Source organism: Dermacentor variabilis, chromosome 1 (assembly GCF_050947875.1).
Source record: "Dermacentor variabilis isolate Ectoservices chromosome 1, ASM5094787v1, whole genome shotgun sequence".
In the NCBI taxonomy this organism is placed as follows: domain Eukaryota; kingdom Metazoa; phylum Arthropoda; class Arachnida; order Ixodida; family Ixodidae; genus Dermacentor; species Dermacentor variabilis.
The window spans coordinates 49865396-49892089 of record NC_134568.1 but is presented as its reverse complement, the minus strand read 5'-3'; the positions used below and the strand labels follow the sequence as shown (position 1 = coordinate 49892089).

General features: G+C 49.5%; 1 protein-coding gene across 1 annotated transcript in view; it reads left to right on the top strand.

Moving 5' to 3' along the window:
• Nucleotides 1-20583, top strand: part of LOC142577530 (mitochondrial amidoxime-reducing component 1-like) — a 54829-nt gene extending 34246 nt beyond the window's left edge. Inside the window, exon 9 of the mRNA XM_075687105.1 lies at nucleotides 20370-20583. The gene's annotated coding sequence lies outside the window, so the exon portion shown is untranslated. The remainder of the gene's footprint in view (nucleotides 1-20369) is intronic.
• Nucleotides 20584-26694: the final 6111 nt, after the last annotated feature.

Below are 26694 nucleotides of genomic sequence, written 5' to 3'. Positions count from 1 at the left end.
GTCTATACTTCGAAGCACTGGCGCAGCCAACGTAACCGGACGCGGCCAGCGCGGTCCGACGCGCCTGACGTCGAGATGGCTCTTGCTCCATCCGCGCGTTCGTCGCGCTGACTGGGGCGGAGAAAAAAAATAATTCGCAGACTCGCGCGAAAACCTAAGCATCGGTTGCTTCGACCAGCCGTATAAACTTGTAAGCATTCACTTACTAAATAAATTAACAAGCACTGTGTCACGCGCGCACAGGTAAGCATGAACGCATCTCGCTCGATGACCACGGAAACTCGCTGAAAAACGCTGGAGTAAGGAGACGCAGCAGTAGCAGCGAGCGAATTGACATTAGTACAGCTCACGCTTCAACGCGAACGAAACGTAGAAAGCAGATCGCATATGAAGCTACCGGCACTACGCGCACTCTGCAAACGTCGCAGATCATCCCTTTGAAGATGAGGCCCACACGGGCGCGCACTTTGGCCACGTCGCAGATGCAGCAGCCGCCGAAGATCGTCCCCCCTTCCCTCCCTCGCCTCACCTCCCTGCCTCGCTCGCGACAAGAGAGGGCGCGCTCCGCCCCACCTTCCAAGGGGCTTTACACCTTCCCCTCTCGTGCACGCGAGATTGAGCCGCGTTCGCCGGCTAACCCTCGCACCACGCCTCGCACGCTCGTACACAAAGAACACGGCGCGCGGCGACGGTGTTATCGTCCTTGCCGCTGATCGAAAAAGCAAAGCTGCGCGGCCCGCGCACTAGCACCCTCCCCATCCACGAGGATGCGGAGTTCGAATTATCGGTGGCGGTGCGGATTTCAGTGTGAATAAGCGGGATGTGTTACATATTGCTTTCAATACATTGTTGGACGGACCGCGGCGACTACTTCGAATTATCCGAAATTTCGAATTAACGAGCTTTTACTGTAAACTATAGAAACGCTGGTTTCTATGACATCATTTGTGGTTCCCCTCAAAAGTACGGAAAGTCTTTTTCTGAATCAAGAGATAATCGACGGCGAATACCAACTCTGCAGGGGCGCGATCGGAGATATTTTGTTCGATACGCGTTCTGTTCAGTTGCTGCAACGTCACAAAGTTGTAGGCAAAATTTGTGACAGCGGGGCGGAGAGAGCAGCCAGTCAGGAAGCGGTGACCTCCCTGAAAGTTTACTTCCGTCGTTTGTCGTCTGCTTGCAAACAGTATACTACAAAACCAAAGGTTTCTCGTCTTCCAAATGAATTAAATCTTTATAAAAAAAATTTTTTTTTTCTCAAGCCCAAACACGTTTTCAAATAGTAGTACGTGTGACTACTGTAATTTATAACTAATAGGTTCTTTGCGTCGTCCATATGTGGTGTCGCGCACAGCGAAAAGAAAAAAGAAAAAAAAAACGACGGGAAGAGTGGCGCACTTTTCAAGAGGCAACGACAACATTCCAGTGGCTCCCTGGCACCGATGATGTCGATTTATCTGTACAACCAACGAATTATTTTTTTCGAGAAACAAAGACGACGCCGGAATTCACTTTCTACCATTTCTTCAAACGCGTTTCGCACCGCCACCCGCTCTCCTCCTTCCTCTAGAAACGCCAGCGCAACAACCTAAGTTCCCAACGGAAGCGCCATTTTCTCGAATTAAACTATGGATTGGATTCAAACGTGCCATTCCGCAGCCGAAAAGGCCGCCTGTTGGATCCAATCCAATCCAGCAGACGCGCCATGCGAAGCCGTATGGTCGCTCCAAACTTCCCAGCTCCCGTCGGGTTCGGCGCCTAGCAGACGAAATGCTCGGTGGGAGGATGATTGACAGGAGCGTGTCGTCATTTTGACGTCACCAAAAACGTGGCCGCGCCCCGCGGCTGGCGACGCCGGCGCGGAGTAGGCCAATCGCGCGCGCCGGTAACCGAACGAACGCGCCGAACAGCCATGTCCGATCGCACCCCAAGCTTCATAACAGCTTCGCAAGATACACAAAACTGGTGATGTAATCAACTGAAAAGGCGCGGGCTGGGGAAAGGCGCAGCAGCCCGCGTGCCTTTCCTTTCGAAGGAGCGATCGCTACCCAGCACAGAGACAACTCGTCGCACCGAATGCGTGCAATGTCATCGAGTGTTGCACGCGACTTCGGTAAATCATCCAATGCAGAACGCGGAAAACCGCCGCTAGAAGTGCGTTGTGCAGAAAAAAAACGGGGGCTCGATGCGTGGCATCCAAAAAAGGAACTGTTGCTTGCTGACGCTAGTAGGAAAAAGTGGCCATGAATGAATGAATGAATGAATGAATGAATGAATGAATGAATGAATGAATGAATGCACAGGTTGTTTCACATAACTTGGACCAAACATTAAAAATATGCAAATACCACGCACCTGGACCGAACCAAGGTAATGGTGTTCGCCGTCGCTTATTATTATCATTAGATGAAAAGTGTCAATGAGAAAAATTGTAGAGCAGCACGAAAAACTCCCGATACAGCATTCCTTTGCTCAATGCGTGCTACATGAAATGGTTTTTCCGAGCATGAAAGCCCGCGAATACACGCAAAATTGCCGCGCAGCTGGCCGCTCTAGGCTCTTGACACTTTTAATCTAATTATATAATATTTGAGAAGTTGATTAATTCCGACGATTTAATTCGGCGGAATGCAAAAAAAAAAAAAAGTATCTCCAAGCGATGGCAAACAGCATTACCTTGATTCTACCCGCCGTGGTTGCTCAGTGGCTATGGTGTTGGGCTGCTGAGCACGAGGTCGCGGGATCGAATCCCGGCCACGACGGTCGCATTTCGTTGGGGGCGAAATGCAAAAACACCCGTGTGCTTAGATTTAGGTGCCCGTTAAAGAACCACAGGTGGTCGTAATTTCCGGAATCCTCCACGGTGCCTCATAATCAGGAAGTGGTTTTGGCACGTAGAACCCCATAATTTTTTTTTACCTTGATTCTGTCGAGCTACATAGCATTTGCATATTTTTGAAGTTTGGCTCAAGTGAAACACCCTGTTCATTTATTCAGAGAGCTGGCATTTCGGCCGGTTTTGGGAAGGGTTACGTAATAGGTATGGTACTCCGCATCTCCTGGTGGATGCTTCCATGACGAAGGATCGCAGCGACCAGAGGTGCCAGTCGTCACAAATGGCGGGACAATCCACTCTTACATGACTGTTCCAAAGAGCACACCGCACCCACGCGATGCCGGCGTGAGTCTACAAGCCCGCTGCAGGTCCCGACAGCAGCTACGCTCTAAAAACAGTTGCACCCTTTTGGGGTGTATATTTGCCACGCAACAATAATCGCTGTCTGTCTTGCACGCATTTTCTTTCTTTAACGCGGCGAGCCCGGTACTTCCGCGGTAACGAATGGCATGCGCGTTATCAGCATGACAGCATTCCCGACAGGAAAGTAACGAGCGCAGCGTTTTCAAGAAAGGAAATGAGGGCAAGGCAGATGACGATTATCGTTGTGTGGCAAATATACACACCAAAGGGTGTAAACTTCTCTCAGAGTCTACGGCCTACAACAGAATTAGAACAACAACAAAACCATATTTTTATCACAGTGCAACAGAACACAAACAAGAATGTGCAGGCGAGCTGCCAGTCATACTCTATAAAAAACATTCACCCTTTGGGGTGTATATCTGCCATACAACGATAATCGTCACCTGCCTTGCTTGCGTTTCCTTTCTTGAAAACACCGCGCCCGCTACTTTCCTGTCGGCAATGCTATGTCATGCTGATAACGCTCACGCCGTTCGTTACTGGAAAGTGCCGGGCTCGCAGCGTTAAAGAAATGCGGACAAGACAGATGACGTTTATCGTTTACGCTCCCCCGGCTACTCGACCAGATCCCTGATGTCGCCCGCGTTATTTATGCGGACGACATTACTATGTGGTCGACACGGGGTTCCGACGGAGCCATCCAGGACCGACTGCAGCAAGCAGTCGATACAGTTTCCGAGTACGCGAGAAAATGCGGCTTAAAGGGAAGCTGAAAGGTTTTCTAGAAAAAATGAGTGGACATGTGTACATAATGGTTTTCAACCCTCCGAAGTCGAATATCGTATCGAAATTGAGCGAAAGAAAGCGCAAATATATTTTATTTCGACGAAAAGTGCAGCAGCGGACACGCCCAGCTCGCGCGTCTCGTTTCCGCCTGCGATTGGTCGGGCGCCTCGTGACGTCAACTCTAGTGACCGACCGCTGCCGCTACACATGAAGCGCGGTGCCAGGTAGTTTGGTGCTGTAATGGAAAATTAAGAGGTAATGGAAAATTGAGAGACTGCGTTTTTCTGAGGAGTTCGGCGTTACTCCCTACATGTACGAGCCGATTGCGAAGAGCCGGCCTCTCGAAGAAGCAAACGATGCTGGTGCGAGCAGTGCTTTCGACGTGAACGAAAGCGAAGTCTTGGGATCTCTACGTGTTGGAAACGCTCTTTGGTGAGTATGTTTTTTGCAAAGCGATCTAGTGAGCTCGTTTCCGGTCAAACAACTGTATTGTTGTGTTCCTGCATGCCTCCTCGTGGAACGTAAGCGGGGATGCGATCGTCGGCATTTGTGCGCTGTTCAAAGCTGTCGGCAATCTACAAAGACGGTTTAAACGCGTGAAAAGCTTCCCGGTTCATGCAGTACGTGTAGTGACCTTCATCTGTGCGCCATCCGCACACTACTCGTAACCGAAGTCGTAAAGGCGGCGAATTCCGTCGGCTACGTGAGACGGTCGGTTTCTCGCTGTGCGCGAGAGAAGGGGGGAGCGTAGCGTCCTGGCGTGCGCCGGCTTTCCAGCACATGCAAACTCTACATTTGCACTACGTTATGGTAGCTGCGAAACCTGCGTCAAGGGCAGGAGATAAACATGCACCTTCCGTTCAGCGTGCTAACACGAAGGAGCTCGCAGTAAATCAAAATCCAGGTTTGGGCGAGTTCGTGTATTCATAAGGCCATCCAACACCAGTTATCATCAGTCAGTCCGCACTCGTGCCGTCTTTGTTTTCGTTGCTCCGATCTTTTCGCGCTGCGTTTAGAAAGCCTGCTAGTGGCAAGTAGTCCTGTCTCATTCTGTGGCCATATACAGCAACTGCGCAGGCCGAATTGCAGGGCTGGCCGTATACTACCACTCTACATACACGCAGACGCACCAACAAAGGAATGCAGGGTCGATCGAAGCAGATTACGATGGCACGCACGCAGAAACAAGCGCGGTCAGGCCAAAGCCACCTAGAAAAATATGTAAGGCCTCCGTACGCCGGTGTGACGTCACGCTAGTCGGATGGGCCGGACAGTCGACGCCGTCGGCGTCTCCGCGCCTAGGTTCGTTGCGCTTGCAGTGTGTCTCTTTGCGCGTCGCGGATACTATGGCATGAGAAAATTAGTGCTGTCCTTAAAGTGACAGCAACCTATAAATTCAGATGCTTCGTTTCCAAAGCAAGACACGTATAGCTGACGCAAAAAAATAAGGGGGAGCCGCTGGTTCACCGCAGTCAACACCACCATAGAAAGCAGCATTCTTTCATACCTTCCTTAGATTACTTGATTGGCAACATTTTTGTTTTTTGCGTGTATCACAACACGACCTGCCTTATTGTGCTTGTGATGTTTGGTCGGGACTAAGACAAGCAAACTGCATGCTGCTTAGTCACTCAACTTTAGACGGAACGCAAGAAAGAGGAAAACTGCATATTGAAGACACAGAATATACTTTATTCACAAATGATAAGAACTGCATTCAGAAACAAACATTTTAAATCTTCCATATACAATTATCATTCTCACTCTTGCATTGCGTAAAACAGTCCTCGCTAGACACACGAATATCGAGGTTAATTTTATTGTGAAAATTTTATCATTATAGGGTCGCGCACAACTAATTCTCAAATAGAATAAGCTTCCGTCTTTGTTGTACCATTTCTTGTGGTTATTTTATTTCCACCCGCCTTGTTTGCAGGCCTTATTGGTCTTCATAAAATACTGAGATAATGGTGAAAAGTAAGTAAAAAACGAGAGGCCTACTCTCAGTCCTAAAGGAAAACATGCAATTAATGGATTGCGGTAGCATGGAGAGTTCGAATCATAAACAGGTAGCACAATGCACTCAAATAACATTTGAATTGGCCAAAATGCAGGGTTTAAAATTTGATAATGTAGGCAAATAAGTCCTAGCTACGCCACATGTTTCTTTTTACAAGGGTTCTGTCAACACAAACATACGTAGATGTTCAACAAAACAGAGCTTCATGAATAAAAAATAAATAGTGAGAAGCATTTCAGGCCTTCAAGGTCTGCAATTTTCGGTCGTTCTTGGCGTTGCGTAATTTGTCGTTTTCTGTGCGGCACAAGTTGTTCAGCAGTGTATTCGCTGCAGCACTTACAACATGCCCCATTACCTCCTGTGCAGGATGACCGAAATCACACATATCGACATCCTCAAAGTCATGAAGGGTAGGGAACACAAGGCCGACAAGAGTATCTTTCTGCCTAGGAAGGCTGAAAAATCGTACGGCATATTCTGGTGTCCTGAGCTTGTCCAATATAATTTCAGTAAAGAGTACAGCATTAACTACAGCTACTCGTGGAAACTTCAGGCCACCCCTTGTCATCTTCGTGATTAATACGTTCTCAGGGTCATCTAGATCGACTTCTTGCATCACAAGGCTTTCACTGCAAGATGCGCATGTCAGCTTTTTGAGAGCTGCATGGGCACAATAGCCGGCAACATAGGTTAGTGCCGGTAGCCTTGACGTTTTTTTCTCAATGTCGGAGTCGGTCACAGTGACTTGAAATTGGCCGTTTCCTGAATGTACACTTGTCTCCAACGTGTTCGCGCTCGGTGGTAGTAGAATGTCCAAATCTGGCAGGTCCAGAACCTTCTGCAAACGCAATTTGTTTTCAGATTCATATATCTGCCTTATAGACACGTGGTAATTGGCACCAGACAATTGCCGGTACTTTCCAAAGCGATCCTCTAAGCTATCAGTTTGAAATTTGCCCAAAAGAACATACTCGAAATGAAGCTCTTTGGGACAGTATATGGCAAGTTCGTGCAAGGCATGGGTAGTGTGGCTGAAAGCTATGTGCGTTTCACGTGTCAAGCGGCCATTGTCATAGCCATTGAACTATTCTCTCTAAGAATTCTAGTTGAGGACATGACGATGAAACTATTGGACCTTGCAATTGATCTCGCAACCGCTGTCCTTTTCTTGGCGTCTTGACGTTAACAATGTTCCACCAAGTCAAAATGGTGTCGACATATTGAGAGGTTTCCTTTGCATGCTGGAACGTTGCAACACTGAGAGCAGCAACAGTAGATGAGTTAAAAATCTTTAAGGCCAGTTCAACGTTCTGCCGTTCCATGTTTGAGGGGTTCAGTGCCTTCAAAGTGAGCGTTGGTGCTAGCTTCAAGAGCTCACGCTTTTCAGCTTCGTGCAGCTGGCATAATACCTTGAAAGATGCTGTAAGTATCTTTGGTTCAGCCTCATCACTCTTCGGTTCAGGAAAGTACATGCATTTGCCAATGTTTCTTTGATTCAGCCAGTTATTTCTTATACACTTTAGTATGTGAACTGGGTCCACCACAATAAACAGGGGTCGTGATGGGTCAGCAGGATGCTGGTAAACAATGCTGACACTTGCCGGCTTAGCGAAGTAGGACATGGCTTTTCTGTTTATGGAGTTATTGTCCGAGATCACTGCGAATATTCTAAAACCAGATGCCTCTAGATCAAAAACAATCTTCCGAAGGAAGTCGTGCAGCGCCTTAGCATCGAGTTGTGCCACAGGAAGGATGTGTACAACATCCTTGTTTGAAGAAAGCAGGCTCTGTATCATAAATACGTGGGCAGTTTTTGCTGCAGTCGATGAATTTACCGCAGCACCAGTAACCAACCCAGCCTTGTAATCAAAAAATGATTGAAGGTGAATCTCATCAATCATTAACGTTACAGTCTTTTTCATGCTCTTTATATGTGCTTACAATACGCTTTGCATAGGAAAGAAAGCTACATTCTTGCTGCTCCGTTTCAGGGCGTACATCGTACGATGAACACAGTCTTCTGATCGTATCAGGATGCGGCATCTTAAGCTTCATCGAACTTCTCAGGGATCTATATGCATGAGGTGAAATTGTGAACAAAAGGCTAGTAAAAACCAATAAATCGGGGGATATCGGCCAGCATCATTCAAAACAAGATAAACTTGACTCTTCAAGAATTTAAGCACTTCCAAATGCCATTCCTGCAACTCGTATGCGAAATGTTTTCCACTTACTTCCTTTAGCAATGTCGAAACCAATGTCAGTAGATGACGGGCCTTTTCAGAACGCTCAGTGCTGATATCCTTACGTGTCTGTTCGATCATGTGTAACACACTTTTCAAATCTCTCAAGTCGCACAGCTTTTCAGGAACTAAAACATCACCACACTTCCTCACACCCGTTTCACCAAAAAATACTTCGACGCGCAGGTCTGTGGACACGATCACCGAAGTACGGACTGCAGGAGCAGATTGAAGTGACAAGTCCAAAAAGAAAACCTTGGAGCCCTTGTTCAAAACTGTCCAGAAGTCCGAACACTGAAAGCTTGGCAAGGCCTTCAGCTAGTCCGCAAAGCTACCAACCAGATTTTTGGCGTCCTCTTCTGCTTGGGTTTGCTGAGAAAGCATTATTGCTTTTTGCAAATATGTGGCTTCCAAGCGCACTCTTTTGGCAGCCGGCGCTTCTCGAACGCACACTTGCGGACGCGATAAATAGGCAGGGCAATTGGGAAACAAGCTCGGAACTGCAGTTTTCTTCAGACGGATGTTTTTCATGGCAACTTCGACCACTTTTCCTGTCTTGACGTCCGTGTAAGATGTCGTCTTCAAGTAATCCGATGGCAAGAAATGCTTTTCAGAGAGCTGAAATAAAAAAAAAAAAACAAGCCGTTACAGGTATGAAGCTCGACGAAAATGTTGAATTTACAAGCGCGTCGACAGGTGCAGAGACCCATCTATTGTGCACGCGTGCACGAATGCATTGCGCACTATGCTGACGAAACCTATTCGTCTGGAAACCCAGAATAACAATAGAGAGAAGAAATACTTACCACTGTGTACTTCGTTGGCGAGAAGTCCTTCCGAGGAACTGCTCTCGTCCATGCTTCCCGAGTGGCTCGGTCAGATGGGAACTTGTGCACTCGGACACTTTGTCCTCCGTCATAATTGGACTTGCAGTTTGGTGCGCAACAACAGCCAGGCATCGTTGCGCTTCCGTGTACGACGAACCACGCACAATCGAAGAAAAGCAATCGCGTTTACGGTGCAGCATGCCCCACCAAAGCCGCCAAGCAAATGCTCCACGCGTTGCCGCTCTAGCGTTGCAGCCACGGAGAAAATTTGTTTTCAGAACGCGCGCCGCGTTCTAGAAACGCAGCGCTCCCCCATCCACCGCTACCATCCGACTCTCGTGACGTATTGACTGGGGAGAGGAGGTGATGCGGAGGCCTTACATTTTTTTTCTAGGTGGCTTTGGTCAGGCACGGTCGCGCAGGCTGCGAAGGAACAAAACACTAGAGTTGACGTCACAACACCGCGATTTCCGGTCTCCGCTCGCATCGTCAGCGTCAGCAGCAGCGCGCGGCATTCGACGGGGGGCGGAGCTACAGCGCAATTTTACCCGACGATTACGTCGCTCCTAATTGAAAAAAAACCCCCAAATTTTACCTACATGGTTTATAAGGTTCCCGCATCCGTATATGAGCGTCTTATTGAATTCGACAGACTCTTCAGCTTCCCTTTAAGATGTGCTCCGGAAAAGTCGGAGCTCATAATCATTCGCCCCCGGAGCCGTTCGTTCCTCTACTCCCCCTATCACTGTGCACGTGGATGGCACACCGATACCACAGGTTAATCGTGCTCGTATTCCGGCCTACACGTCCAAGCGGATGGCAGTTCAAACTACACTGTTTCCCTTCTATCCAGACCAGATTGAGCAAATTCTGGCCATAATCCGGAGGGTCTCGAACAGGCGCTCGGGCCTTCGAGAAGAGGACCTGCTGCGCTTGGTGGAGGCATGCGTGATAAGCCGCCTTACATACCATCTCCCATTTCAGCGGTTGACCCAAGCGCAACAACTTCGCATAGACGCAATGATTCGCAAAGCGACGAAGCTGGCCCATGGCCTCCCGAATTATACTTCCACACGCCGTCTCCTTAACTTAGGGACACATAACACACTAGGCGAGCTGCTAGAGGCACATTGGGTCAGCCACCGCCAGCGCCTCCTACTCACTCCTACTGGCCGCCATCTTCTCACACGGCTAGGATACTCGTCCCACCCCTTGAGTCCCACCCCTTGAGTCTATCCAGACCAGATTGAGCAAATTCTGGCCATAATCCGGAGGGTCTCGAACAGGCGCTCGGGCCTTCGAGAAGAGGACCTGCTGCGCTTGGTGGAGGCATGCGTGATAAGCCGCCTTACATACCATCTCCCATTTCAGCGGTTGACCCAAGCGCAACAACTTCGCATAGACGCAATGATTCGCAAAGCGACGAAGCTGGCCCATGGCCTCCCGAATTATACTTCCACACGCCGTCTCCTTAACTTAGGGACACATAACACACTAGGCGAGCTGCTAGAGGCACATTGGGTCAGCCACCGCCAGCGCCTCCTACTCACTCCTACTGGCCGCCATCTTCTCACACGGCTAGGATACTCGTCCCACCCCTTGAGTCTGAAACCCATCCAACGATCTTGTCGTCAGCAATACGCCAAGCACTAAGTATTCATCCATTGCCACGTAATATGCACCCCGAGCATGACAATTAAAGGGCGGCGCAAAGCCCGTGTACGATACATTGGCCGCATACTTGCAAACATCAGGGAAACACATACTTTATACACGGACACATCATGCACTCAAGAGGGCTATACCTCGGTAGTTTTAGATGGCACCGAATCCCTGAGAGACTCTGCTGAAATGCGCGGAACAAATGCCGCTTACGGAGAAATTCTCGGTGTTGCTCTTGCAATTCGATACGCCATCCGTGTTCCTGAGGAAGTGTATATATTGACGGACTCGCAACAGGCATGCCGAGCGTTCCTATCAGGACATGGCATCCCGAGAGCGGCGCACCAAATTCTCAAACAGATCCCGCAAAATACACCAATCACACCTCCCAGCATCAACTTACTCTGGATCCCTGGTAATACCTCGCTGCCGGGTAACGAACGCGCACATACGGTTGCCCCAGAAATTTCCCTCCGGGCGACTCGGCGTGGTGAGGCGACTAGTTCAGAGTGGGGGGGATCCCTTGATCCGTTACAAAGACATACTCCGTCATTATACACGCATTCGTCGCACCCACGCTGTACCACCGCCGTCCTTCTCGCGGGAGAGAGAGTAAAACATCTTTATTAATAATATTTGAATGGCGAGAGCAGTGTGGGAGGAACCCTCAGTCCAGGGTCCCTAAGATGATTCCGGCGATGTTTCGAGCCCGTTGTATCACAGCTCGGAGGACCTCGGGAGGTCCGTCGCGGAGGGCATCGTCCCACAGCTCTTTGTTGCGCAGGGGGTAAAGGAGAGTTGGCAAGGGAGGAAAGAGGTTTGCAGTGCACTCAATCGTGACGTGGAAGATTGTGGGCGAGCTGCCACAGCCAGGGCAACGATCTGCATAACAGGGTGGGTAGAATTTATTGAGAGAGACAAGATTTGGAAAAGTTGCGGTTTGTAACTGGCGTAATGCCACTGCTTCCTCCCGCGAGAGGGACGGCGGTGGTGCGGTGTGGGTACGACGAATGCGTGTATAATGACGGAGTACGTCTTTGTAACGGAGCAAGGGATCCCCCCACTCTGAACTAGTCGCCTCACCACGCCGAGTCGCCCGGAGGGAAATTTCTCTGGCAACCGTATGTGCGCGTTCGTTACCCGGCAGCGAGGTATTACCAGGGATCCAGAGTAAGTTGATGCTGGGAGGTGTGATTGGTGTATTTTGCGGGATCTGTTTGAGAATTTGGTGCGCCGCTCTCGGGATGCCATGTCCTGACAGGAACGCCCGGCATGCCTGTTGCGAGTCCGTCAATATATACACTTCCTCAGGAACACGGATGGCGTATCGAATTGCAAGAGCAACACCGAGAATTTCTCCGTAAGCGGCATTTGTTCCGCGCATTTCAACAGAGTCTCTCAGGGATTCGGTGCCATCCAAAACTACCGAGGTATAGCCCTCTTGAGTGCGTGATGTGTCCGTGTATAAAGTACGTCTTTCCCGGATGTTTGCAAGCATGCGGCCAATGTATCGTACACGGGCTTTGCGCCGCCCTTTGTCATGCTCGGGGTGCATATTACGTGGCAATCGATGAATACTTGGTACTTGGCGTATCGCTGACGACAAGATCGTTGGACGGGTTTCAGACTCAAGGGATGGGACAGAGTATCCTAGCCGTGTGAGAAGATGGCGGCCAGTAGGGGTGAGTAGGAGGCGCTGGCGATGGCTGACCCAATGTGCCTCTAGCAGCTCGCCTAGTGTGTTATGTGTCCCTAAGTTAAGGAGACGGTGTGTGGAAGTATAGTTCGGGAGGCCATGGGCCAGCTTCGTCGCTTTGCGAATCATTGCGTCTATGCGAAGTTGTTGCGCTTGGGTCAACCGCTGAAATGGGAGATCGTATGTAAGGCGGCTGATCACGCATGCCTCCACCAAGCGCAGCAGGTCCTCTTCTCGAAGGCCCGAGCGCCTGTTCGAGACCCTCCGGATCATGGCCAGAATTTGCTCAATCTGTCTGGATAGAAAGGAAACAGTGTAGTTTGACCTGCCATCCGCTTGGACGTGTAGACCGAGGATACGAGCACGATCAACCTGTGGTATCGGTGTGCCATCCACGTGCACAGTGATAGGGGGAGTAGAGGAACGGCTCCGGGGGCGAATGATTATGAGCTCCGACTTTTCCGGAGCACATCTTAAGCCGCATTTTCTCGCGTACTCGGAAACTGTATCGACTGCTTGCTGCAGTCGGTCCTGGATGGCTCCGTCGGAACCCCGTGTCGACCAGATAGTAACGTCGTCCGCATAAATAGCGTGGGCGACATCAGGGATCTGGTCGAGTAGCCGGGGGAGCCCTGCGAGCGCGATATTGAATAGAGTAGGGGAAAGAACTGAGCCCTGGGGTGTCCCACGTCCTGCAAGGCGAATCGTACCGGATCGATGCGGTCCCATTCCTACGGTGGCTGTGCGATCTCGAAGAAATGCGCGGATATAGTTTTAGATACGAATTCCACAGTGTGAATGTGCAACATTGCGAAGGATGAGGTCATGTTCAACATTATCGAATGCCCCTTTTAGGTCTAAGGCGATGAGTGCTCTCGTTTGGGCGGACGACGGAGGTCCTATGACTTCCTCCCGCAATTGTAAAAGCACATCTTTGGCAGACAGATGAGCCCGATATCCGAATTGAGAGTTAGAAAAGAATTATTTTTCTTCGAGGAAGGGCTGCAGACGCCGCAGGAGTACATGCTCCATGAGCTTACCAATGCAGGATGTTAGGGAGATGGGTCGTAAGTTTTCAACCTTAACAGGCTTGCCCGGTTTGGGGATCAGTGTGATGTCGGCGTGTCGCCATGCTTGGGGAAGCATGCCCTTGCGCCAGCAATCATTGAAGACATGGGTGAGGTGGTTAATATCCGCGTCACTGAAGTTACGAAGGGTGGCGAATCGGATGTGGTCGGCTCCCGGTGCCGTGTTGCGGCGTAGGTCTTGTAGGACCACCCGCACCTCGTCAGATGTGATGTCTGCATCGAGCAATTCGTTCGCCTCGCCTACATAAGGATAGTCGGGGTACTGCGGCGGCGGGCCTGTGGGTATGAAGTGCTTCTCTAGCTCTCTGAGGAGTGTCGAGACATCGTCCTTGTACTCGCACATTAGGATGTGCAGCTGTTGAAATGTTTTTCCCTTTGTTGTGGTGGGATATGTGAGTGAGCGAAGAATCGACCACGTTTTTGCTGTGCTCAATGTGCTTGAGAGGCGATCGCAAAATCCTCGCCAGTTATTCCTCGTAAGGATATCTGCATACTCCTGAGATTCCCGTGTAATTTGATCTATACGTTTCCTAAGTTTGCGGTTGAGGCGTTGTCGTTTCCATCGTCGTGTCAACCCTCTGCGGGCGTTTCAAAGATGAAGTAAATGCGGGTCTATGTCTGGTGTCTCGGTTGTGGTTCGCAGTGTGCTCGTGGTGGCCTCTAGATATTGTGCGAGAGAGTCAAGCCAGCGTTCGTACCCTTGGCGCTCAGGTGGGTCCTGGCGACGTTCCCTGAATTTCGCCCAATCCGTTATACGCACATTTCGCTTGGGCCTGCGCGTACCCCGTAATGACAAGGTGGTCGCCACAATGTAGTGGTCACTACCAAGGTGCTCCTCTAAAGGCCCGTGCGCAACGACTGGGCCAGTATTGCGCACGAAGGTAAGGTCAGGGCAGGTGTCACGAGATACGCTGTTGCCCATCCGAGTGGGGTGCTCTGGGTCGGTAAGCAGTGTGTATCTCATGTTACAGATGGCATTCCATAAGCGGGTCCCTTTAGCCTGCGATTTAACGTAACGCCATGCATTATGCGGAGCGTTAAAGCCGCCGGCCACCACACAAACCCGTCCAAACCTACCAAATTCTGTTAGTAGGTGCTGAAAGCAGTGCGTTCGCGAACGGGGGGGACTGTATGCATTGAGTATAAACAGACTCGCTGCGTTTACCTTGCGTAATTATTTCCAATATTTGGTGAGGAATGTCAATGTTAGTGGTATGCATCCGACATGTAACATGTTTCGATACTAAGGCTCCCACATTAAGAGGAGAGACACCCGAGAGCGCGCTGTAGCCGGATAAAGAAGGGGTGCAATTGACTTCCTGTAAGAGGATGACATCGGGAGGGTTCGTGGATGTGGCGATATACTGCTGTAGGGAAGCTCGTTTTCTGCGGAATCCCCTACAATTCCACTGCCACACCACTAGTTGCTCCGCGTTACACGGCGCCATCATCATCGCGAGAGGAAGCAGGCGGTCGTGCATAGGGACGAGGGCGCCGGGTGCCCACATTTGAAGGTTGCGGCCGAGAGCCTTGACCGGAAAGCGCGCTTTCGTTACCGCGAAGCTCAGGAACTTGCATGCGTGCGAAAGTGCACTCTATACATGATTTCACTTGCTCCATAATCCCTATTTGAAGGGCCTGCATTTGGCGTTCTATCCTGTCCAGAGCCGCCTGCATACTAGTGCTCATGTCTGCCACGAGCGCGTCCATTTGTTTTTGCAGGCTCTCACAGCGCGCCTCCATGTCACGACGTAGGCGGGCTATTTCTATTAGAGGATCGGGATTTGGTAACGAATTGGTAATAGGGAAAGGGGTAGGGAGAGATTTACGAGGCGGAGCGAGCTGTGGGAGACCCTCCGCCCGACCTACCTCCCGAGGCGCCTCCATTGCTGTTTTCTTCTCCGGGGTTCGCTGCACCCCTGAAGGGACCAGGGTCACCTTGGCTGGGGCGTTGGTCTGCAGGGCCTTCTTGTAGGGTTGTTGGGAAGATGGGGAAGGAGGGCGCTTCTCTGGGAGGCGCACCGATGCCTCGCGGGATCGGGACCGAGACTTGAACCTGCGACGGGATCTCGAACGGGTCTCCGACCGGACTTTTCTGGTCTCCTTCGTTGGGGCGCGCGACATTCGGGTCTCCGCCGTATCTGTGGTAGTGGTCGGGTCGCTGGAGGGTTGGAGTTCACGCTGCTCTTTCTCGAGAGCTTTCGGCACCCAAGCTTTGCTCAGTGTCTGCCTAGCACGCCGCGGGCAGTTTGGATCCGCTGTAGGGTGGGTGCCGTCACAGGATCTGCAATGTGGGGTGCACGGATGTGACGGGGTGGGGTTGTCAGTCCCGCACGTCGCGCAAATGACCACTTGCGGCGTAGGACAGTAATCAGCCCAATGGCCGAGCTTGTGACATATCTTGCAAACCAGTTGGCAGGGTCGATGGCTGTAGCAGCGGAGTTCTGCACCATAGAAACGCACGTAGCGAGGCACTTTAAGTCCTGCAAATGTTACCAACGCAACGTTGGTTTGACCCATCATTCGTGCTTGAAGTATTTGAGTTCCAGGAGCCACAAGCTCATCCACTAGCTTGGAAGACGGTGTACCGGGCAAAAGGCCAGGAACAATTCCCTTGCATGAGTTGTCTGGGGCCGCAAAATATGTCGTGATGGGATAGACCTGCTGACCAAGGTTCAGCTCCCTCACCTTGTACAATGCGTCGGCTACGTGTGACTGGGGTGTGCTGATGATTGCCAAGTTCTGCTGAGGTCGCAGTCGGAATATGATGTCCTGACGATCCTCGGTGATAAGCCGGCTGCACTCCATAGAGCACTGGCGAGTTCTGGGCGCGTCCACTTATCGAGACAAAGTCCTCCGTGAGGCCGCAGAATTATCTTTTCATCGTGCAAAGGAAGTTGAGGGAGGTTCTGATTCCGAATGCGCTTGCGTACGGTAGGCTGGGAGGCGTCCGGAATGCCCAAGATGTTCTCGGAGGGTTGCGTCTAGCGCGCGTGTGACGGATGCGTCGCTTATGTATGACTGTCTTCCAACAGCCACTGTTTCGTCGTCAGTTTTGTCGTCGTAAATATTCGGGGCAGCATCTTCTTCCATCCTTTTCCCGGTCGGAGTGTCCACCTCTCGCTGTTGGGAGGGAAAATTGGCGACGATGGGATCGGCGGCCACTCCCGCGGTATCCACCTGGGGCGTCTTCGTTGTTGTTGAGGAACGCGCGGCGGCGTTCTCCGTCGCCGATTGCGTCTTCTGCTCGTTGGAAAATGACGTTGCGGTAGATAAATGCTCCATCGAAACAGAGCGGTGAATTGGCCGAAGGCCCTTTGCACGCCCATTTAGAACATGGGCCTCGGAAGAGCTGGTCGCTTGAAGCTCTTGGTTCATGGTGTAGAAAACACGCCAAGGCAGCTATGGCCCCGGCAGGGGCAGCCGCGTTGGAACTGCTTCAGAGCTGTAGAGGCGCGGGGAGCGGCAACAAAGTCCCGGGAAGAAAAGGCGGTCGGTGGGAAACGGCGAGAAAGCCGCTTCCCATATGACTCCCGGCGAAAGCGGCCCGGGCAAGCTTCTCGCGGGAGGAAGCAGTGGCATTACGCCAGTTACAAACTGCAACTTTTCCAAATCTTGTCTCTCTCAATAAATTCTACCCACACTGTCATGCAGATCGTTGCCCTGGCTGTGGCAGCTCGCCCACAATCTTCCACGTCACGAGTGAGTGCACTGCAAACCTCTTTCCTCCCTTGCCAACTCTCCTTTACCCCCTACGCAACAAAGAGCTGTGGGACGATGCCCTCCGCGACGGACCTCCCGAGGTCCTCCGAGCTGTGATACAACGGGCTCGAAACATCGACGGAATCATCTTAGGGACCCTGGACTGAGGGTTCCTCCCACACTGCTCTCGCCATTCAAATATTATTAATAAAGATGTTTTACTCTCTCTATAGCGGCTCCACAGACAGCGTAGTCCTCCATAAAGAAAGCAACAAAATCCCAATAAAGAAAGGCGTCAGGCAGGGAGATACGATCTCTCCAATGCTATTCACAGCGTGTTTACGTGAGGTATTCAGAGACCTGGAATGGGAAAAATTGGGGGTAAGATTTAATGTAGAATACCTCAGTAACTTGCGATTCGCTGATGATATTGCCTTGCTTAGTAACTCAGGGGACCAATTGCAATGCATGCTCACTGACCTGGAGAGGCAAAGCAGAAGGGTGGGTCTAAAAATTAATCTGCAGAAAACTAAAGTAATGTTTAACAGTCTCGGAAGAGAACAGCAGTTTACAATAGGTAGCGAGGCACTAGAAGTGGTAAGGGAATACATCTACTTAGGGCAGGTAGTGACCACGGATCCAAATAATCAGAAGAATAAGAATGGGCTGGGGTGCGTTTGTCAGATCATGAACTGCGGGTTGCCATTATCCCTCAAGAGAAAAGTGTATAACAGCTGTGTCTTACCAGTACTCACGTACGGGGCAGAAACCTGGAGGCTTACGAAAAGGGCTCTACTTAAATTGAGAACGTCGCAACGAGCTATGGAAAGAAGAATGATGGGTGTAACGTTAAGGTTTCAGAAAAGAACAGATTGGGTGAAGGAACAAACGCGAGTTAATGACATCTTATTTGAAATCAAGGAAAGAAATGGGCATGGGCAGGCCATGTAATGAGGAGGAAAGATAACCGATGGTCGTTATGGGTTACAGACTGGATTCCAAGGGAAGGGATGCGATGTTATCGCCCTTGGTTTATACAGAACATCACGGCGGCGGCGGCGGTGGCATAAATTCGCTTGGATTATCCATATAATAGCTATCGCAATAAAAAATCTGACAAACAAAAATTCCCGTTTTAACCCACTTTCAATTCCGGTTTTCGCAATGCTTAGGTGCTCCATGTGAACATATGAGACAAAGTGCATTAGATAGACCTGTTTGTTGGCCTTCCATTGCCGTCATTATCTCATTTTGATTCTTGTTTTAAATGAAATATGAATTCGGCCCCGAAGTACGCTCGGCATAGTTCCGTACCACCAGTTCACCGCATGGTGCCATGGCTGTCGTGCATCAGGCAGCCGGCACGCGCAGCGTGGGACTGACGTGAATTTCGTCAGCGCCTGTGGGCCGACTTTGTTGCTCAGTCCCAAAAACCATTCTAAATTTTGGCGTTCTCTAGCCCTTCGGTAAAGTTCCATTAGTAACATGAGAAAATTGGCGTGTGGCGGATATTGATGACAGTTGACCGAGATGTGCTGTCGCTTGCTGAGGGCGTCACCGTTGTGGACTTTCCACACCTGCTGACTAACTGCGGCATACAGAGCCTCGTTTTGATCCCTGGGAAACCACCTCTGTGTTTTCGTTGCCACAGAGTCGGTCACATCCGCCGGCATCGCCGAACGTCTCGTTGTGAGAATTGCCGCCGCTGCACATTCTACGTACGCCGATAAGCTACGACACCGCACTCGTCCTCGGGATGATACTGTGTGCAGGAGGAAATCATAGGCGCCACAGATGTCCTTGATGTGAGGGGTGATCTTCCAGTAAATACTGTGAAGCCAAGCACAGTGAACCCACCATTACCAGCTGATGCGCGTCAACAACTTGCGTTGAGTCATCTGAGAAGAGCGAGGAGAAGGGGTGTCGGAGTGAGCAGCTGCCGCCTCGTGATGACGAGTCATCTCTGGACGTGAAGCCAGACAACGATCAGAAGGCCACTGCAGAAGCTGTTACTGCTACGACCAGCGCTGCTGAGCAACCACACAGTCAAGGCCATAACCCCGTACACGTCGATGGTGCGTTTAGTAGCCGACACAATAGTTCCGAAACGGCGTACCATCAGCACCTCGGTGTCCTCTGAGGAAAGCAACATTGAGACAAGCACTTCAAAGCAACCACGTCGCCATCGGTCTTCGTAACACAAAGGGAAGTGGCGGCGTTTGAGATCCAAAAGGCCTGGTGCAAAGGGGGCTGGCCCGCTACACCATACCTCCATGGAATAGTGACATAAAATAGTGTGTGGTAACCATGGCGCCCACGCAACTCACATTTGCGACCTTAAATTTACGAGGGTTCAGATCCCGGCAGAAACAGGTGCAACTTCGCGGACTGCTCTCCTACTGACGCTTTGACTTTGTCGCCATTCAGGAGACAAAGATCGTGAGTGACCAAGAGACTGAAACAGCCATTCAGCTTTTTCAGTCTGACTATAACATCTATATGTCAGATTCTGTTGGTCTCTCGGCGGCTTGCTTTTTGTTTCTTAAAAGCGACCTTCCATATTCCGCCTTAAGATATATCAAGTTGACGCTGAAGGGCGATTTATATGTTGTGATTTTGTGTTGTATATGGTGTTCCATGCCGTTTGGTAAAAGTTTATGCCATTCATGACGTAACTAATAGTGTTGCTTTCCTTGAAAGTATCGCTCCCTTGTTGAAATGTGACAGAACCACTGTGCTTATGGGAGACTATAATCGTGTTTGTGAACTTAACGACCGTGCAATGCCCTGAACTTACAGGGACAGGAGCGCTGATGTGTTATCTAGGATTATTGAAATGAATAGGCTCGTTGACATTGGCGCCTCAGACAAAGCAAATTGTTTGTACACGCACATTGAAAGAAGCTCTCATGCACGTCTCAATAGGATTTGTGTTTCTTTAGCGCTCCTATCCCGTGGAGTGTCTTGTTCTACTGAACCTGTATTATTTCCAGGCCATTGTATAGTCATCGCCCGAATAGGTGAAAACTGTAATGCTAAATTCCGGCCGCATTTGGGCGCTTTGGAAGCTTAACTCCACGCTCCTCGGTGTGCAACGGTTTGACGACTTGTTTTACTAATTTGCCGTTATTTGCTACATGCAGATGGATATCCCCACTCAAGGTCGAAAAAAAAATATCTGGACATATACTCTAATGGCACCTTGGTGACAAGTACACATTACATAATTAATCAGTTTGAGAATAACTACAAAGCACTGTTTAGCGCTAATCAACATACCAATGAAGCTGAACTTCAAAACCATTTCGTCTCTCTTATTGGCCCATTAAAAGACGAAGAGTGTTCTGCTGTAAACGGCTGTCTTACTTTGTAAGAGGTTGAACTTGCCATAGATCAGCTGCCTTTATCAAAAACACCAGGTTGTGACGGAATTTCAGGTGAATTTTATAAAGCATTTAAGAATAGTCTTTGCCCCATTCTAATTAGAATTTTCCCCGAGGGCTTCGAGAGCGAGACTCTCCCACAGTCCTTCACCAAATGACACACGATTTTGATTACAAAAAGTACCGATCGAGAAAGATTACGTCATGCTGAGGGCTACAGGTCCCATAACGTTATGCAATGTTGACTATAAAATTCTAGCCAAGAAATTTGTCTAATAGATTACAATGTCTAATTGGACTTCATGAAACGTGTGGACTAATGGCCTGCTCTGTACAAACATTCATATCGCTTGTACTATTGTTGATTATTGTTGAAACACTTATAGCAACTCGCATTACTTAATGTTAGCCTGGCAAAAGCATTTGATCGCGTTTCCCAAGCATTTGTTTTCTATTCTGCAACAAACTAATGTTGGCTCTACGTTCTTGCAAACATTGTTCTACCTGCTTGATTGTGAATGGTCATCTCTCGGAGCATATATCTATCCAATCCTCTGTCAAGCAAGACTGTCCTATGTCACCTCTCCTGTTTTTTGTTTACTTAGAGTCGCTGTGCTGAGCATTCTTGAATCTGATAATATTCATCGCTACAGCGTACTAGGACAGCATGTTAAAGTGCTAGCGTATGCAGATGCTATTGCTTTTTTCTGCAAAGACAAAACCAACATTCGACAAATTGTAGGTACTGTGGAGCGATTTGGTATTGTTTCAAGTGAACAGATGAACTATTAAAAAAAATTACCGACGATTACGTTACTTCCTAATGCGAAATTTGAGCGCAGCAAATAAGCTGTTTCACCTTTTGGATAGATTGAGGCAAAGAAATCGAGCAACACATGTATGCGCTATCACATAATGTTTTTTTTATTTTTCACACGTATTCCTTTAACAAAGACTCCACTAACAGTTCTTGACAGTCATGAAGGAAGCTTTGTGGTCGGAGAAATAGACTGATATATGTTCGACTTGGTACACCAATGCTTGATTCTCAAAGACGAGATCTATACAAGTGCCTCGCGAGGTTGTCACAGCCGTGGGGGAAGCAGAGGCTAAGCGCCGCCGCCGAGAAGACCCTGCCGTTCGCGCCGCCGAAGCGGAGGCTCATCGCCGCCGTCGAGAGCAACCAGCAGTAAGCGAGGCTGAAGCAGAAGCTCATCGCCGCCGCCGAGAAGACCCTGCAGTTCGCGCCGCCGAAGCGGAGGCTCATCGCCGCCGTCGAGAGCAACCAGCAGTAAGCGGAAGCGGAGGGGGGCGGCGTGTACACCCAGCGGCAAACGATGGGGGCAGAAGCGCGCGCAGCAAGCGGACAACACGATAAAGGGATGAGGGAAGAGATAGCAGCGACTGACTGATGCCGCTGACGGCGATAGTGAGTCAACCCCAGCTATCCGCCACACAAGAACAGGGGGGGGGGGACCCTTTCCTCCTCTTTCTGCATGGCGGCGACGGTGTTCTATGCAGTCACGTTATCTTGACTCTCTAGCGGCGTCAGCGGCATCCAGCGGTATCAGTCGGTCGCTGCTAGCGCTGGGGGGATGAAAGGGGGGCGGAGCTGGTTACGAGGCCGACGACGACGCCGACGACGACGCGAAACCCAGGAACGGACGCCAAAGAGCTGCGCTCTAAAAAATTCAGGTTTGGCTCATGGTGGTCTACACCTACTCCGTTCGCTGGAACAGAGTGATCTGCGGTGCCCCCAAAATACCTTGGTGTTCCATTAAATGCACACAAGTGCACACTATTGGAAAGAGAGGTTTCCAGCCCTTGAACATTACGTTAACCCTTTAAGGTATTCTTTACACAACTGTATACGTCAGGAATGTGCATCAACAGCAGAAGCATTGATGAAAGTTACTGATATCCAACATCTGTCGCATACATCTTGAAACACTCCAGCTGATAGGAATTGTGCTGCAAGCTTGAATAAAATGTGCAACAACTCTTAGTAAAACGAGTGGGAAGGTAGGCGGTTGGGTATTATTTGTCGGTGCATATCGTATACAGCGGTTTCACTCCTTTCATTGTTTTTCACTCTGTGTTGCACCAAGAATAATTTTCAAGTCGCTGGATAGGTGGGTTTTAAGTCTGGTAGACATGAAATGGTCGATGTTTTGATATCTGGTATTCCTGTAATCAGTATTCGCATGGAAACAGCATTCTGTAAACTTGACAATGCTCACTAAACAATTGAAAATTCTTCTATTATGCAGCTGCACACTTTTTAAGGTTCTGAAGGTGTAAGAAATGCGGTGAAATTAAGTTTGAAATCAACAAAATTAATTGTCACTTGAAAGGGTTAAATTCTTTGTCGCGGACAACTTTTCAATTTTCGGTAAAGCCGAGGCATGGAACATGTTCTTGTCAACAAAGCTTTTTTATGTATTACAAGTACTCCACTGTGCCAGATCCTACATTTAACGCTTTCACCTCGTATTTGCGACTGTCATATGGTCAAATTATGAAGCTAATAGACAAGATAATCTTTTCTCGCCGCTTAGTGCAGGTGCACTGGGCTTAGTACATCTCTATGTGTGGCAATTGGTATCTCGCTAATAGTTCGCGCTTTCTTACAGTTCAAATTGAAAAATATTTTACCTAACTTAGTGTTTTCACCAAATTTTTCTTTGCGACCATGTCTTTGGGGTTTATGTGTAAAGTGTATTTCTCGGTTCGTTTTTTTTTATAGTGAGATTTTCAAATGAATTGTACTGTGGATCACGAAAAGAACCATTCCCGCCACGACTTTACCGCGCAATATACTTTGGCCTGCCAGGACAGGATGTACTAGCTCGTATGCGTAAAATGCCTCTGCCTCTATCTACAAAAACGTTAATTTTTAAATTGCACTCTGAAACCTTGCCTGTCAGGACTTGGCCAAGTTCAAGAGACATTTTTGTGACGTCTATTAATTGTCGCTTGCGGTGTACCTGAAACAATTGAACATTGTTTTATAGGTTGTAGGGGTGCTATATCATTTTGGGGTTGTGCTTCAACGAACTCCTCATAAACACGCTGATTTAAGTTCTCATTCCGTGCGATATGTGGTGCCAACTAGTTTTGTCAATGTGCCCTTTGACATGGTTCTACTCATTGGAATGCATAGCCTATGGAAAACACGCATGTTGGATCGAAATGCTGAACCCATAATTTCATCAGCAACTAATTTTATTCATATGATCGTCCAACTGAAATGTCTATACGAACAAATCGAATTTGGTCCAGATTCCTTACCACCATTTTAGTGTTTCTTGTGAAGATTAAGCGCAATCTGGACAGCGCGTTTCAAGAATGAAGAGGAACTCTATGGTGCTCTGTGTATGCGCCTTTGTCGGCGTGAAACTAGAAGATACTTCTTGGCTCGTTTATCTGTTTCCCACAGGAGTCATGCGTGCGTGAAATAAATACCATGAAAGCAAAAAAAAAAATTGTGGCGCAGCTTGATAAAGCTGCTATCCTTGAGGAACCATTGTGACGTGGGTTCGATTCTATCCTGCATCAAAGAAATTTAAATATTTTTTGTCATTGTAGAGCTGCACAATCACAGTGGAACACACCTAGTTGCCCAAGTTGCCGTCAACGACTTTCGTTGAAGAGTGGCGCACACCTCCTGTCACATACCCAGTGACCCAAGTAGGCATCACAGAGGTTCACTGAAGACCAGTTCAGACCGAGTTGCACATGCCCAGTGCTCCAAGTCCGCGTCTTCGAACAGTGAGTGGTGCCTACCCAGTCCTGCAACTACAGTGACCCATGTCGGCTTGAAAGAAGTTCGTTGAAGAGCGGCACATATGTGCACATTGGCACCTACTCAGTGACCCAAGTTGGTCCGACGGTTGGTTTCTAACGCTGTTACCTCAGCACAGCAGCCCAATGTGCTATACATTCGACCATGGACTATCCAGTGACCTAGGTAAACATTAAAGCCATGCTCTTTGAATGGACAGTTGCCTTTATAGTTACTTGAACGGCGCTCTGCGCAAATTGACATTCAAGCATGTCAGACGCAGTCAAACACATATGTCACAGGTACAGCTGCGGATGCACAGAAGCTTAACTTTATCTGGCAGTGGAGAGTGATAGCGATACCAAAGTATCAGATAACTACACGAAGCAAGGTTCCTAGTTTGGAATCGGACGTATAAATTGCATTTAACATTCGCTTGCTACCTGAATTAACAAGCACGTCACAGGCGCACAGGCGAACACGAACACATCTCAATCGATGACTGCGGACACTGGCTGTCAGAACGCTGATGTGTTGAAGAGCAGCAGCAGCAGCAGCGATCGAATTCCCCTTCGTGCTGCCTCTCGCTTCAATGCAAACTAGGCGCGCGAGAACACAGCGCACACGAAGCCGTCAACTGTCTGGCCAGCTAGCCTTCGAACCCTGCGCAGATTGCCTCCAAGATATGACGCGCGCAGCCGCGCTCATCCGCGGCAGCTGTTGTCTAACCTGCCCCCTCCCCGCTCCCCCTCTTGGGCGCGTTAGAAGACGGCGTGCACCCTCTCCGCCTTCCTCCCTTGCGAGTGCGAGGAGACACCGGTGCATCAAGCCACCATACTTCTCGGCTCACTCTGGCAAGCTTTCGCTCACACCTACACCATGCGGCGCGCGGCCGCGATGTTATCGCACTTGGACATTATCCGGAACATCGTGGCGACGACGACGATGACGGAAATTCGCTTAGAGTGCATGTCCACATAAGTGCTATCGCAAGAAAACAGTCAACTATAGGTCCATGCAAATGCTGTCTAAATTCATGATGTCTTGAAGAGCCAGTGTGGAGAACTTCATGACAGCTAGCGTCCCCACCCGGATTTCGTTTCTGTTTTTTCGGCCTTACCAAGCCTTCTAACAATAGAAAGGAACAATAAAAGGAACATGTAGGAATGCGAGTGACATCCGACGCAGGAACGCGCCAGCGCGGAGGCTAGACACCGGCTAGGCTAGACATCACGCCCGAGCACCGGCCCGCACGTTCTGTGGCTCCCTCCCTCTCCCGAGTGAGTGTTCCCTGGAGGGCATAAAAAAGCAAGGTGTTTTCGCCTTTGGATTGTGAGCAGCTTCTGGAAATAACTTTTCTTTACGTAGCGGTGGAACTTGTGGGGACGCTGGACTCTCTCCCGTTCCCTGATGTCTTCCCCGCATGGCTCTCGCGCCACCTAGAATCCAGCTTTCCCGTACAGCGCACACGCTGCGGAGAGAATCGGTACCGTAGCTACACAAGATGGCGCCAGGGTTTCGATGCTGCCGGCACCTGACGGAGTGGGTACTCAGGCACAAGATAAACCAAATTCCTCTTGTTCATGGGGGACGGTGTCGCCGCGCGGACCGACCTGCGGAGGGCGAATACTCCTCCGTTCACGAGACTGCACTCGAGAACGCGTTTGTGTGTGGCATGGGGCGAACGTATTCGCTCTGTAATCGTAAGTAGTGATTCGAATTTACTCGGTTCCTGAGTGTGTTTTATGAGCATGCTACATTCGTTGTGAAAGGGAAAATTGTCACCCACTCGACCGTAGCAGGAAGCTACGAAGGAAACCCGTACGGGTTTCTCGGAATTAAAGTTTAGCAGTTTAAGAAAAATTCGTCCTGGTTAGAGAGGGGGGGAACACCTTTTCGGGGCGGTCGCTCTACCATCTGATCTAACCGCCATTGGTCCAGGGTGCGCTCCCCCGGACCAAGACGAATTTTTCTTCAACTGTGAAGCTTACTTTCTGAGAAAGCCATGTGGGTTTCTTTTGCAGCTTTCTCCTACAGTCGAGTGGATTGCTGTTTTGCCCTGTCATGAACCTTCTTCCACCTTGCGAGCTTCCGCACAACTGATTTGCCATATATTCGTTGTGTATCGGTGTGCTGGCATTCTTGTATAAGGCGCAATAAATGTCGTTTTGTTTCTACTGCAGTGCATGTGATCGTTCATTTGTTCCTAGTGTTTTCGAATGCCCAAACTTAGTCGTGCTCTTGTTCTACGTCATCTCGTCAATTCCCGGGCCTTTTTCGCTGATTTACCTGATCAAGGTC